Genomic DNA, 13,633 nt, shown 5'->3' on the forward strand with positions numbered 1-13,633 from the left:
AAAGCTCTGTGATCACAGTGAGGTACAGTGTCTGAACTAAACATTTTCTTTAAATATTTTAGTAATTTAGAACTGATATTCTATGTGTATCGTGAAACAGAAAGACCAGATAAGCTATAATATGAAAGCAATATAATCCAAATTAAATGGAAGAGCACATAATAAAATACAAAACTTCTCAAAAAAACTCCATTATGCCTGTTTGTAGCAGTATATATTCCTAACTGTATTAATGTATAATAGTTAATACAAATCATAAAGCATATAATAAAAATTAATGTAATTTAGTATTCTCTTTGGTAATAATAAATATCATTTGTTGAGTAGTTAATGAAATTATAAGTGCAAGTTCAGAAAAATTTTAGGTTCTGTTTTTAAAAAAAAAACACAAATACTCATTATTCTTGGTATTATGTGTTCAGCACATTACCACGGTAACCAGGGCAGTAATGTCAAGACAAAGGTCAGGGTTGGCTTTAAGAAAGAAGCCTGAGAACGGGAACTATGTAGAGGCCAGAAAATCAGTGTCTACATGCTAAAGGCAATTTTCAGGGACAAGTACTAGGAGCAGATCAACAAAACAAATAAGATCAACAAAACAAGTTAGGAAGGTGGTTTTAAGAACCCGCAGGGGCAATGGTTAGAAGTTGTGGTGCCACTCCGTTCAACCTTATCTGCTTGGAAGTTTTTCTCCCACACCATTCAAACCCTTCACTGAACTGAACTTTCGTACAGGCTGCAGCCAAGAGGGGCTGTATTATGACTTTCTTGGACCTTTTCATCCACAAAGAAATATTAAAAATTTATTTCATTACTTAATGTTCTAATTGTGTTTTCTCAAATTCTGTATTTGTCTATTTGGCATCGATTCTTCACAAGGCCAATATTGAATTTATAATATTTTATTATTATCTATATTCTTCTTGTTCTGGCATTTGGGAGCCTTGTAGACCACGGAGAAACTCCTTCTCCCAGGGATAGCTAATTCCTAAAGATAATAACAATTTGCCTAGAAATGCAGGCCTTTCATATGTAAACCAACCAATCCATTAATTACTTCCTTATCTAGCTCTCACACACCAAGCCAATGTTTGCCCTGACTTAAATTATCCTAGGGCCAAGTATCACTCAAATGGAGGCCATCCTTATAGCTCAAAGCCCAGTCAGAATTTTTAAAGCAAGCCTGTTTTAAACTGTTTGCTCTGCCCTGTTTTTCCTATGGAAAATCCAATAAAGCCTGTGGTCTAATGCTTTCTCCTTGCTCCTTTCTGCCTTCTGACTGACACCCATGCCTTCTCTGTATCCCTGCATAGCATGAGATGACCCCTCTCTGAGCCCTTTGAGTATGATGAACTTCTTTCTTCCAAACCTCCTTCTCATTTCCTCCTGTTAATACACAGTCTTTACCAACCATATCATATACAACATTTAAATTCTCAGAATATTGAGTTGGAATAAATATATTGACATTATGCATTATGCATTAAAACATTTAAAAATCTGAAGTTCATTTTTTTTTTTCCTGATTTTAGAAGAAATTAAAATGTTCTTATGGGTCCCTAAAAGTATCATGGGCCTTTGACGGTAGGTCACGTGTGCTTAGTGGATAAGTTCACTGTGGAGTCAGAGATGACTTGTTTTTGCTGACATCCTTGTAAGCTCTTGAGAAACTGAATTAGAAACAGACAATGGTCAGTCTATGTGTAATAAACAGAACTCTGACCCACAGACTCTGCAGCAACCATTGCAGGAAACCAGTTACAATCTCTTAAGATTGGTTCAGAATGGTCACAATTTGGTCAACAACTGCCAGCCTCCCTATTTTCATCTTATTTTTTTCTTTTTTTCTGTTTCAGAACCCACCAGAGAAAGCTAAAATGGTCCCCAAACCAATCACAGAAGATGTCTCACTCTTGGCTAGCCTACCTCCATTGACTCCAATGCCATCATGACAATGACCTCAATTGGAAGATGCCTAACACCTTTCCTTTTCTCCACTCTAAAGCTTTCCCACTGCTTTGTCTGCCTTTCAGCCTCTGCCAAATTGAAGTGGTGGCACTGATGCCCTTGCTGTAGCAAGCTCTGAATACATGGCTTATGTTTGTTTTCATTTGGATGGTCTTTATTTCCACGCGCCCTATCTTCCTTGAGGTTTTCAGTTAGGACACTTTCTTCCCGCTGAAAGCCACCTATCCTATACATCTTCTAAAGAAAATGTTGATAGTGTGTTCCAAGATGAAAAACAGATAATCCAATGAGTTTATCTATAAAAATGTAAAAATACAAAATTTCTAAATGTCTATGCTTCTTTTTCAGACAAAATTCTTAACATTAAAGCCAGAAACACAGGAATCTCATTTTCTAAATATTTTCTTTATCCTAAGAAAACACAAAAAAGTGAATAGAGTTAAGTGTAGACTAGCAGCCCCAGCACAAGTATCACCTGGGACCAAGTTAGAAATGCACAATTTTGGCTCCCACAAAAGAGCTGCTCTGGAGATCCTGAGGTACTTTGAGAGCCATGGCTCTGAAGCAGACTATCCTGAACAGGCTCTTGGAATTCTCTGGGGCTTACTTTCTTCATATACATAAAATGTAGTTATGAATTCCTTGTGTCCAAATTTAAAGGTTTCTTGTGAGGATCAAGTTATTAATGTCCTGAAAACATGTTTTCATGATGCTTTCTGTGAAGAAAGAAAAAATGAACTCTGCTATATAACATTGTTAAAGTCTTTAAGAGAGGACTTGTGTTTTATTTTAGACAAGCAATTGAAGGTAGATGGGATTTAAGTTAGTTTTAAAAAGGGAAATGACATTCTAGTTGAGAAGAAAGGAGATTGTCAATCACTGTGCCTCCTTCCTAGCTCTTTAAATATGGCTAGCTCCAGATTGCATATGACGATGATCCTAAAGTTGAGTCCTAGAAGCTATGGCGGATGAGTCACTTATACATAACACTTACTAGGTCAGCCACTTAATAGCTGTGTTTCATTGAACGACTTTTTCATCCTGCTTGACATTTTGTCTTCTTATCTGTCAAATGAGAATAGGAGTACATATTAGGCTATACAAGAAGCATGGCTGGAGAGGCCTCAAGAAACTTACAATGATGGGAGAAGGCGAAGTGGAGGCATGTCTCACATGACTGGAGCAGGAGAAAGAGAGGGAAGGGGGAGGTGCTACACACTTTTAAACAATCAGACCGCATGAGAACTCACTATCATGAGAATAGCATAGGGGAAATCTGCCCCCATGATCCACACACCTCCCACCTCCTACCAAGTCCCTCCTCTAACACTGGGGATTACAATTCAACATGAGATTTGGGCGGGGACATAAAACCATATCTGAGTGAAAATATTTACCTCACAGTGTGGCTATAAGCAGTAATTGAGATAACTTATATGACACATTCTTCCGAAGAAATATTAGCAGGAAAAATAAGAATAAGATATTAAGTTGATTTTTTCTGTTACACTGATCTATGCTTTGAGAATTGTAATTTGACTTAAGTTCTTCTCAGATGGTATTATGGGACTATTCTTACTGTTGAGTTTGCATCAATAATTAGCTCCTATGTTGACTCTGGTATCTGGTATCTGCAATTACCCTCTTCTTTTTTTAGGATGCTTTGCCTTTGATAATTGCCATGCTAATAAGTAGCAAGGAATATTTGAGATCACCAGTCAGGCTGTTCTTTTTGTTGCTGCTGATGTCCCCATGGGGGTGTTGACATCCAAGACTGATGGCACAGATTTTGTCCAACGATACTGATGTCTAATGTGGAGGTGCTACAAGGGTGGCCACCAATATAGTCACCATCCTAATGTTGCTGTTTCAGTGACATCTTCATCACCACTACCAATGCTGTAACTGCTGATGCCTCACATTCTGAATGTCCTAAAGAAATTGTAGGAAAAAAAGAGCTCTCATTTTTTTTTTTTTTCGGTTTTCTTTGACATTCCTTAAACCTGTTATTTGGTCCTGAAGCTATGAGATAGTTTGATTGACGTTGCTGTGCTATTTCAGCTGGGTGCTCACACTTGTAATCCCAGAACTTTGGGATGCTGAGGCAGGCAGATTGCTTGAGCCCAGGAGTATGAGACCAGCCTGTACAACATGGTGAAATCCTGTCACTAAACAAAAATACAAAAATTAGCTGTGCATGTTGGCACATGCTTGTAGTCCCAGCTACTCAGGAGGCTAAGGCGGGAAGATCATTTGGGCCCAGAAAGCAGTGGTTATAGTGAGCTGAGCTCATGCCACTGAGCTCCAGCCTAGGTGACACAGTGAGAGCCTGTCTCAAAACAAAACAAAACAAAACAAAACAAAACAAAAATACCATCTCATCAGTGCTGCCTAATTATCTTTGAACCAAGCTCTGTGTCTCTTATTTATCAGAAGGTCCCTTCTTCCTCAATATAAATGGTGCCTTAAGGGTTCTACCTGACTAAATCTCTGAGTTTGCAAAGAAGACCTTGAGTTCTAGACAAAACACAGCCTAAGTTTGAGTTGACACCTCTTATACATGTATTCATAGGAAAAAAACATGTGTGTGTGGAGACATTTTAAAGATGTAAAGCCTTAAAAGAACAATGTAGTAACAACCCATCATTATCATCATGACTTTAACCTTGGCATGGTGGACAGACTTTAAGGTAGCATCTATGATCTTCACTTCCTAGCATTCATGCCCTTGTGTAGTCCCGGCCCCTGTGACTTGCTTTTACACAGTAGAATATGAAAGGTGATGGGCTTCCCCTCCCATGATTGTTATTACATAAGACTCTATCTTGCTTGAAGACCCACTAGTGCAATTTCCTCTCATTGGTTTTGCAGGAACAAGCCATCAGGAAGTAAGTGGCCATGCTAGAGAAGCCCATATAGTAAAGAACTCTAGGAGCCTGTATAGGCTGAGAGTGATCTCCAGCAAGAAACTGTAGCCCTCAGACTTGCAGCCTCAAATAAATGAATTTTACCAAAAACCCAAAGGAGTTTGGAAGTGGCTACTTCTACATTTGAGCCTTTGCTGAGACCTGGATTGCAGCCCCATGAGACTCTTAGGCAGAGGAAACAGCCAAGCCATGCCCAGATGCCTGACACACAGAGACTGTCAGATAATAAACTGCGTTTTTAAGTGGCTAACTTGGTAGTAATTTGTTGTACAGCAATAGAAACCTAATACTCCACGTTAAATAAAATATGTAGGGAGTCATTTTATCATGAATGCTTTAATACCCTTCTTACCTAATTTTTAAAAAGATGTCTTAACCTGTTTTTTACACGCATTTATTATTATGGCTGTAGAGTAGTATAGTTTGCTTTATTACTATTTCCATTACAAAAACAATTAACAATTTATGCCTAATGGAATTATAATGGTGTATTTTAAGGCATGTGACCTTCATAGTAAAGAATTAGGGATTTCTAGTTAAACATGGTTAAGTGAACATGTGTTTTTATGTCTGCTTAATCAAGAAACTCACTACAATAGTAATAAAAAATAAAACAGGCATAAATCTAAAAGGAGCTAAAGAACGGGGAAAGTGGCAGTACAAGATAAAGATTCCAATTACAATTTTGATATTGGAAATGCAAACGGACAAGTGGCAAGGCAACTAATGAGAGGGAAGAAAGTTCACATCTAACTGCACATGGAACCCCAGAAACACTTAGGAATTTAACCTGGCAGAAACTTGAACATGGGAGCACAGAATAGTATTAAAAATAAGAGGTTCTAAGTCTCAGTAAAAACCAATTAAGTTCTCTCATGTCCTCATCTCAAGCAAGACAAATAACCCCTTCCTGTATTAACAGAAGTAGAAGTTTTCCTTATATAGAGAGTGTGTCTTGGGGGTTCTAGATTTGGGGACATAAGCACATGAAGGCCAACATGGAAGCATAATACTGAAATCGAGACAGCAATTCAACAGTGATACAGGGGCTTTTAGAATACCTCACCTCCCCAGTTTTCCCCAGCTCAGCTCCTGAACAGGGCATAGAGGATGACTCTCTGGAAAAACTAAAAAGCCAAAAAGAAACTATCTCTAGACCGTGAGATTTTGAGGATTTACTAATAAAAGAACTCAGCCAGCCAATATTTCTGGGAAGTTCATTGGTCAAACAAATCCTTGTTTATATTCACGTATGCAGAGTTTGCACTGAGGATTGTAATGAATCAATCTTCAATAGAGACTCATAGGTGTTCTGTTTCCAGTAATGGTATACTGTGTATTTTGGAATAAGTCTCTCATTGAGAACACCTAAGAAAGATAGGCAGAACTTTTAGAAATTATGTTTGAATGCATCAGAGAGCTGCTAAGATAAATGATTATGAGGTCTAAGTCCAATCTAGGAGCACTTTCAGGACTTTTGGACCCATTTCCTCACTGAGGTATATTTTGTAGAGGGCCAGATAGTAAATGTTCCTGATTTTGTAGGCCATTTGGTCACTGGCACAACTGATCAACTCTGCCATTGTAGCACCAAAAGTAGCCATAGACAATATTACATAAATGGCTGTGTTTCAGTTAAATTTTATTGATAATAACAGATTGGACCAATGGGCCATAATTTCCCAACCTCTACTCTGGAAACATTTGTCAGTTATGAATGAGGTGAGCTTTCAATATACTCATAGCACTAGGGGGACAAAATTTAGTGTTAGAGGCCCACAGAGAAGGAGATGTGGGTGACTTTGGATTGGGACCCTAAAGGGTTGTTATTTAGAAATAAGAGTAGGCCGGGAGCAGTGGCTCATGCGTGTAATCCCAGCACTTTGGGAGGCAGAGGCATGCAGATCATGAAGTCAGAAGTTCGAGACCAGCCTGAACAACATGGTGAAACCCCTTCTCTACTAAAAATACAAAAATTAGCCAGGTGTGGTGGTGTGCGCCTGTAATTCCAGCTACTCAGGAGACTGAGGCAGGAGAATCACTTGAACCCGGGAGGCGAAAATTGCAGTGAGCCGAGATTGCACGACTGCATGCCAGCCTGGATGACCAAATGAGACTTCTCTGTCTCAAGAAAGAAACAAACCAAGAAACAAAAAATAGTAAACTAGAAATAGACCAGTCCTTGACAAGATTAAGACCTAGCTTCAGTTCATCTCCATCCCTGATTGGATTAATTTGACCAGTCTTTGCTAATAGGCTAACCTTCTTAAAGCATACATATATTCTATCAGGATGATAATATGATCTTTCGCAGCCTTAAATTAATACTATAGTTTCTTACATATAAAATATTCTGAACTATGGGAAGAGATAAGATCAAATGGAACAAAACTAAGAGAAACATCTGACAATAGAGAGAGACCTGCAGGGAATAACAATGAAATAATAAGAAACCAGTTTTAAAACATGTTCAAGAATATAAACAAGTAGAAGAAAATAAGTTGCAGATTGGGAATTTTAGGCTGATAATTGGAAGTTCTGAAGAACTGATGAAATTCTAGAGCTGAAAAATAAATTGAGAACTCAAAGACTGGATTTAACAAGAGAGGAAACACTCCTGATAAATTAAACTCAGAAAGACAAGTGATGAACAATAGAAAAAGTTACCTAGGAAACATAGGACATGGTAAAATGAACTAAAATGTGGGTAACTAGAGCCCCAGAAGAACATAAGAGGGGAGTAAAATGCAAAGGTGATATTCAAACAGATAATGACTCAAGTTTTCCCAAACCAACAAAATTGCACCTACCCATGGATTTAAGAATCACTACATAATCCAAATAGTTTTAATGAAAAACCAAAACAAGAAACCTAAGAATGAATAGTTGGATTATTAAAACCCCAAGCAAAACCAAAACAGAAACCTAAAAATGTTACAGAAAAATTGTAGAAATTCAACGTAGAGGAATTCTAAGTGCAGCTAGAGGGGGAAAAAAAGAAAAAAAAAAATGATAGCAATAAGACTAACAGCTACTTCTCAACAGAAACACTGTAACCTTGAAGACAATATAACCATATTTGAAAAAAGCGCTCCAAAAATATCACTCTTGACCTAAAATGCAATACCAAGTAAATATTGTATTCTATCAAAGGGGTCAGCAAAATATGATTCACAGGCAAAATCCAGGGTGTTATCTGTTTTTGTAAGCAAAGTTTTTTGGGGGTGACAAACCTAATTATGCTCATTCATTTACCTATTACGTATGAATGCTTTCATGCACTAGAGTAGTTGGAATATTATGACCCCAAAAGCCTAAAAGATTTACTATTTGGTTCTTTGCGGAAAAATGCTGACCCTTCTAAAATAAAAATGAAATGCAGCATTATTAGGAAAAACAAAAAGTGAGAGATTTTTTCATTGGCAAACCTGTTCAAAACGAAATTTGAAGCTAATAAACAGAAGTAAGAAAAATGAGCAATAGAAATAACAAATAAGTATCAGTAAATGAACACTGATACTATAAATCATAATATCTTGTGGGCTTAAAATGTGTTTAGAATTAAAATATACTGCAGCATAAGCATATAACCTAGGGTATTTGCAGCTAAATGTTGTAACACCTCTACATTATTTGGTAAGTCATAAATGTACTAATTTATGTTAGACTTGATACATCAAATGCGTTTAGCAAAATCTAGAGTAAACACTAAAATAATAGCTTAAAAAACATAACTACCAAATTAATGAAGTGGAAAAAATGAAATAAAATGAAGAAACAAAAAATTAATCCAAAAGACAGCAAACAAAAGGAGGAAGCAAAGAATCATAGAACAGTCAAGAAAATAAGAAGTAAATAGTGAGGGGAAAACCTTAACCCTGAATATATCTTTGACAACATCACATTGCATGTGAATAGAAAAAACACCCCAAGTAAAGGTCTGAGTGTTAGATAATATTAAAAAGTTAAAAAGCCCAACTATATTCTGACTCTAAAAGCCACGTTTTAAATGCAAGTAAACAGAGAAATTGATAGTAAGTACACACACACAAAAGACTATGCCAAAAAAAAAAAAAAATCACACTAGCTCCAGGAAAGGTCTATCTATATTGGTATTAGACAAAAAGACTTGAATGTACAGAGAGATATTTTGTAATGGTAAATAGTTTATTTCACCAGGAAAGTACAAAACACCACTTAAACCCCAAAAAACACATAAATGGAGACATAGTGGAGAATTTTAACCCACCTCAGCACATGATAGAAGAAGTAGGTCAAATAATTCCTAAGAATATGAGTTTGGACAACATTACTAACAAATGGTTCAACTGACATATATAGAATGCTGCACATAATAGCATGCAGAATGTGTGTTCACTTTAAGTACGTAAGAAGCATTTATCAAAAATAAACATATACTGAGCAGCGTTGTCTGTATCTGCCAATTAAAATCATATAGAACATATCCTTTGAACATTAAAAAATGTCATTTATTTCCAGTTTTTAAAAATCTCCATTTATGTTATACATTATCCGTGAGTTTGGCTTTTGCTACAAGAAATGTTATGTTTCTTATAATTCAATGCCATATATTTTCTAATTTTTATTGTTATGTCATCCTTCACCCATGAATTATCTAGAAATAAACTTCTAATTTCCAAACTTAGGGAGTTTTAAAATTTATCTTTTTGTTATTTCACCTACATTTTACTATGTTTAAAAATATATTCTATATCATTTTAACCCTTTGAAATTGGTAGAGACAGAATGCTGAGCATAATCTCAAGAAGTTAGGAAAAATAAAACTGATAGAAAATAGAAGACAGAAAATAGAATAAATAAGAGCAGATAATAACATAGAAAATAAAGCTAACATAAACTAAACTGAAAGTTAATTCTTGAGGGAAAAATGACAACACTCATAAACCATTAGTAACAAGAAAAAAGGGAAAAAACCCACTAAAAATAGCACTACTGAAAAAGATGAAAAACTACTAACTTATAGACACCAAAAAATGATAAAATGTTGTAAATAAATATGAAAGTTTAGAATAAATGGAGATAAAAAAGCATATCTTACCAAAACTGAAACTGTAAAAAATCAAAGTTTATATGGTCTTATAGTTATTAAAGAAATTGAATTTGCAATTTAAAAACTAAGCATAAAGTGGCTTCATCATTCACATCAAATTCATGCATACTATTCCAGGGAATGGCAAAAAGGAGATGTAATTCCTAAGTCCTTTTAACCTAGTAGAAGTATGGACATTAGAATTGAAAAAATACTTCACAAAAGAGATCTTAAAATGATCAATAAATATATAAAAAGGGCCTCAAATCATTGATAATCAAGGAAATGTACAATAAAGTCATAATGATGAAAAAACAGGTAATGTCAAATCTGTTCAGGATGTGGAAAGTTAGGAACTCTTATGAACAACTTGTAAAAGTACAACTTTGGAAAACTTAAAGACATTACAAATTGATGTTGAATATTTGCATAACCAGTCATCAATTACTTTTACTTTGCATATATAGCCATATGCACACCAGAAATCGTTATGTATAAATACGTTCTAGTTGCATTACTCATAATCGCCCCAAATTAAAAGCCAAATACACATCAACAGTAGAATTGAATACTATCAGGCAATTAAGTAAAGAATTATAGCCATATGCTACAGTATGGATAAATAGCACACATTAAATGAAAGAAGCTGGGCATAATATATATTGCATAATTCCATTATGTACAGTTTATAAAAATACAAAAGTAATTAATAGTATTAGAAAACTAGTGATTACCTCTGGAACTACAGGAAAGTTATAGTGATTGGGAACAAGCACAGAAGGCTTTCTGGGATACTGACAGTGTTCTATTTCATGACCTTTGTCACACATAGGTGTTTACACATAGGTGTTCTACTGTAATAATTTATTGTTATATGCTTATGATTTGTGCACTTTCTGATTATATACTTCAATAAAAATTAAAACACTGAACATATGAGAAGAGAGCAGATTACCAGATATTAGAGCAAAGCTTCTAATATAAGTCTTAGATCAAAATAAATCTATATGATAAGAGAAACTTGGAGCAAATAGATAATGCAGCAAACAGAAGAAAATTTCAACAAAATTTATATATTAGAAAGCAAAATAGCATACAGCACTTATAAAATCAAAAACTATAAAAAAACGAACATTCAGAAACTGAGAAGATACTTCAGAGTTTGAAAGATCCCAGCAGAAAACCTTAAAAGAGAAAATGTGGAAGATGAGTTGAAGAAAACATCTTCAAAATCCCAACGAAAAAGCAAAAGAAAATGAGAAAAAGAGAATGAGAATGAAAAGATAAACCATTCCCTGCCTCCCCCCATGATATCTAACATATGAGTTGGATCCTTACTATTCTGAGCCCCTTATTATGAGGTCTATGGTTTTCCATTCTTGTTATGCATGAAAGGTAATATGGAGCACTGTACATATTTTAACCTGCTCAATAATCACTATGAAAATTTGGGAAACCTTTCACCAATCAACACTCTCTCATTGAAGGCTGTGTCTTCACTGCCTACAACAGAGGTTTCCAAACTTTTCCAGATTAGCTATTCATTTTTAAATTTTACTCATATATTTTATGTACCAATATTTATGACTACCCTGAACTGTTATGTTTGCAATGATAAACTGCAAAATCTATGTAAATTTATACACAGTGACTATCAGAAAGAGCTTCTGATAGTTATTATTCCAAAAATACTCACAGTAGTAAAGCTTAATTGTTAGAAACATTAACACCACTTGCAAATTGCTGAATAAAAGACATGTTAGCCTCAGTTTCGTTACACATAATATGAGGACATCCTGACTCATGGCATTACTGCAAATATTAAATGACTCAGCATCATCTTTGTCATTAGCTATTATAAGTATTAATTAATATTATTGTCATTATTTCACATTAAATTGAGCTGACATAATTCTGTGCCAGAGCAGAAAAAAAATAGTTTATCCGATAGAGACTTCTTACTGGTAACTGCTCAATTTCTATCCTGCTTTTTCAAATAATGAAAGAGGTTCACTAGCCCATGTTACCATTTTTGTGTATTGCTACTAATCTTGATACACCAGCTTGGAAATCACTTGCTAAATTAAGGAAATAAGGAAATCTTAAGATCTACTCTTAAATTGATGATTTATAGAGTTATATCAGAATACTTCTCTTTATTACTCCATTTAAATCAAATATAATATGCTTTTAAAGCTGAAATAAAACATATTCAGTAAAAATCCTTGAATAATAGTGATATCATTTAGGTTGCAATTCAAGTTATAGGTAATTCACATAGCTCTCCAGAATCATTTTTCTGCCTCATAATAGATATATAAAGTTATATGCATAAAATATGAGTAAGTTAATGCATCTGATATGGAAGTGGTGTGCTTGGTGTCCCATCAGAATATTTGTGAATAATTTTAAAAGATATTTCGTTTTCAAAGCCTCCTGTTAACTGGAGGAAAGGAGAGAGGCTTAAACTGCAAATAGAGGGACTTAAATTAGTTATGAAGACGAGTGCCCAGATGAGAGAACGATTTAACACGAAAATGGGATTTTTGAGAAACCATCTTTTCCAGAGCTTTTACATAATGCTATTCCAGAGGCTAGAGATTTCTATATTCATTCCCCACTCTCGGATCCACCCTTTTGAGTCCTCCAAATACTAACTTATTTACTGGCATTGTGGCTGTCATTGACATATTCTTTCCAATCATTTCATATCGAGGCATGGTTCAAACCTCTGGTTTATTTCACTGCGAGTGGACCTTGCTTGAGAGCCATTAGAACACATTTTTGGAATGGTTTATTATGGCTAGTGTTCCATTATTGGAATGCTAAACATAAGGGAGTTATTTATATCCTAATGCTCAATGTCATCGCCAAGGTCTGATTGCAAAAATTCAAAAAATTGCAATCTCAGGCATAAATGGGTTAAGGGAAAAGCCCGACAATTACACTGACTAGCCAACATCATAGGACCCCTCCAATCCAGGCCATCGCAGGCCAAGGTTTATTAAAGGAAGCCCTCAAAGAAAGGAAGACCCTTTTATTGTCTGGGTTCATGTGAGTTTGCCATTTTGCCATCTGGTGGTTTTCTGCTGTAATTACAACCATTTACCAGTTGACAGGGAAACAATTTCACAACAGTTAATGAGACGACCTCTTGTGATTTTGAGAAAAGGGAGGCAACCATATGTAATTGTTCTTCTTTCTGTATCTACCTGCTTTCCTGTATAAGAGACATAGTAAGAATGACCAAAGAGAATTCTGATGTCTGTGGCATATACTTATGATTGCAATGATCCTAAAGGAAATCTAAAAGACTGAAGCTGATAGATATTACCATATGCTACAGTTTGAATGTGTCCCCCAGATCTCATGTGTTGGAAACTTAATCCCCAAATTCATACACTGATAGTATTTGGAGGTAGGACCTTTGGGAGATAATTAGGATTAGGTAAGGTCATCAAGGTGGGGCTCCCATGATGGGACTGATGGCTTTATAAGAAGAGGAGGAGGGAGCTAAGATGGCATACTCTTGCCTTTTCACTTTGTGATGTCCTCTGCCATGTTATGATGCAACAAGAGGGCCTCCTTTAAATGCCAGAACCATGCTCTGGGACTTCTCAGCCTCCACAACCATGAACTAAATACACTTAATTTTTCAAGAAAATAA

The 13,633-nt window shown here is 35.5% G+C and overlaps 1 long non-coding RNA gene across 2 annotated transcripts in view; it reads right to left on the reverse strand.

Moving 5' to 3' along the window:
* The window catches only part of LOC126941374 (uncharacterized), a 57,461-nt gene extending 44,740 nt beyond the window's left edge, over window positions 1-12,721 (reverse strand). Inside the window, exons 1-3 of one of the 2 annotated variants that reach the window (XR_007721277.1) lie at window positions 12,625-12,721; window positions 2,963-3,033; window positions 2,434-2,684 (exon numbers count right to left, since the gene is read on the reverse strand). This is a non-coding gene — a long non-coding RNA (uncharacterized LOC126941374). Of the gene's footprint in view, window positions 1-2,433; window positions 2,685-2,962; window positions 3,034-12,624 lie in introns of those variants that run through there. The other variant, XR_007721276.1, reaches the window with a different exon arrangement.
* Between the last annotated feature and the right edge of the window lie 912 nt (window positions 12,722-13,633).

Source organism: Macaca thibetana, chromosome 18, assembly GCF_024542745.1.
Source record: "Macaca thibetana thibetana isolate TM-01 chromosome 18, ASM2454274v1, whole genome shotgun sequence".
NCBI classification, from domain to species: Eukaryota; Metazoa; Chordata; class Mammalia; order Primates; family Cercopithecidae; genus Macaca; species Macaca thibetana.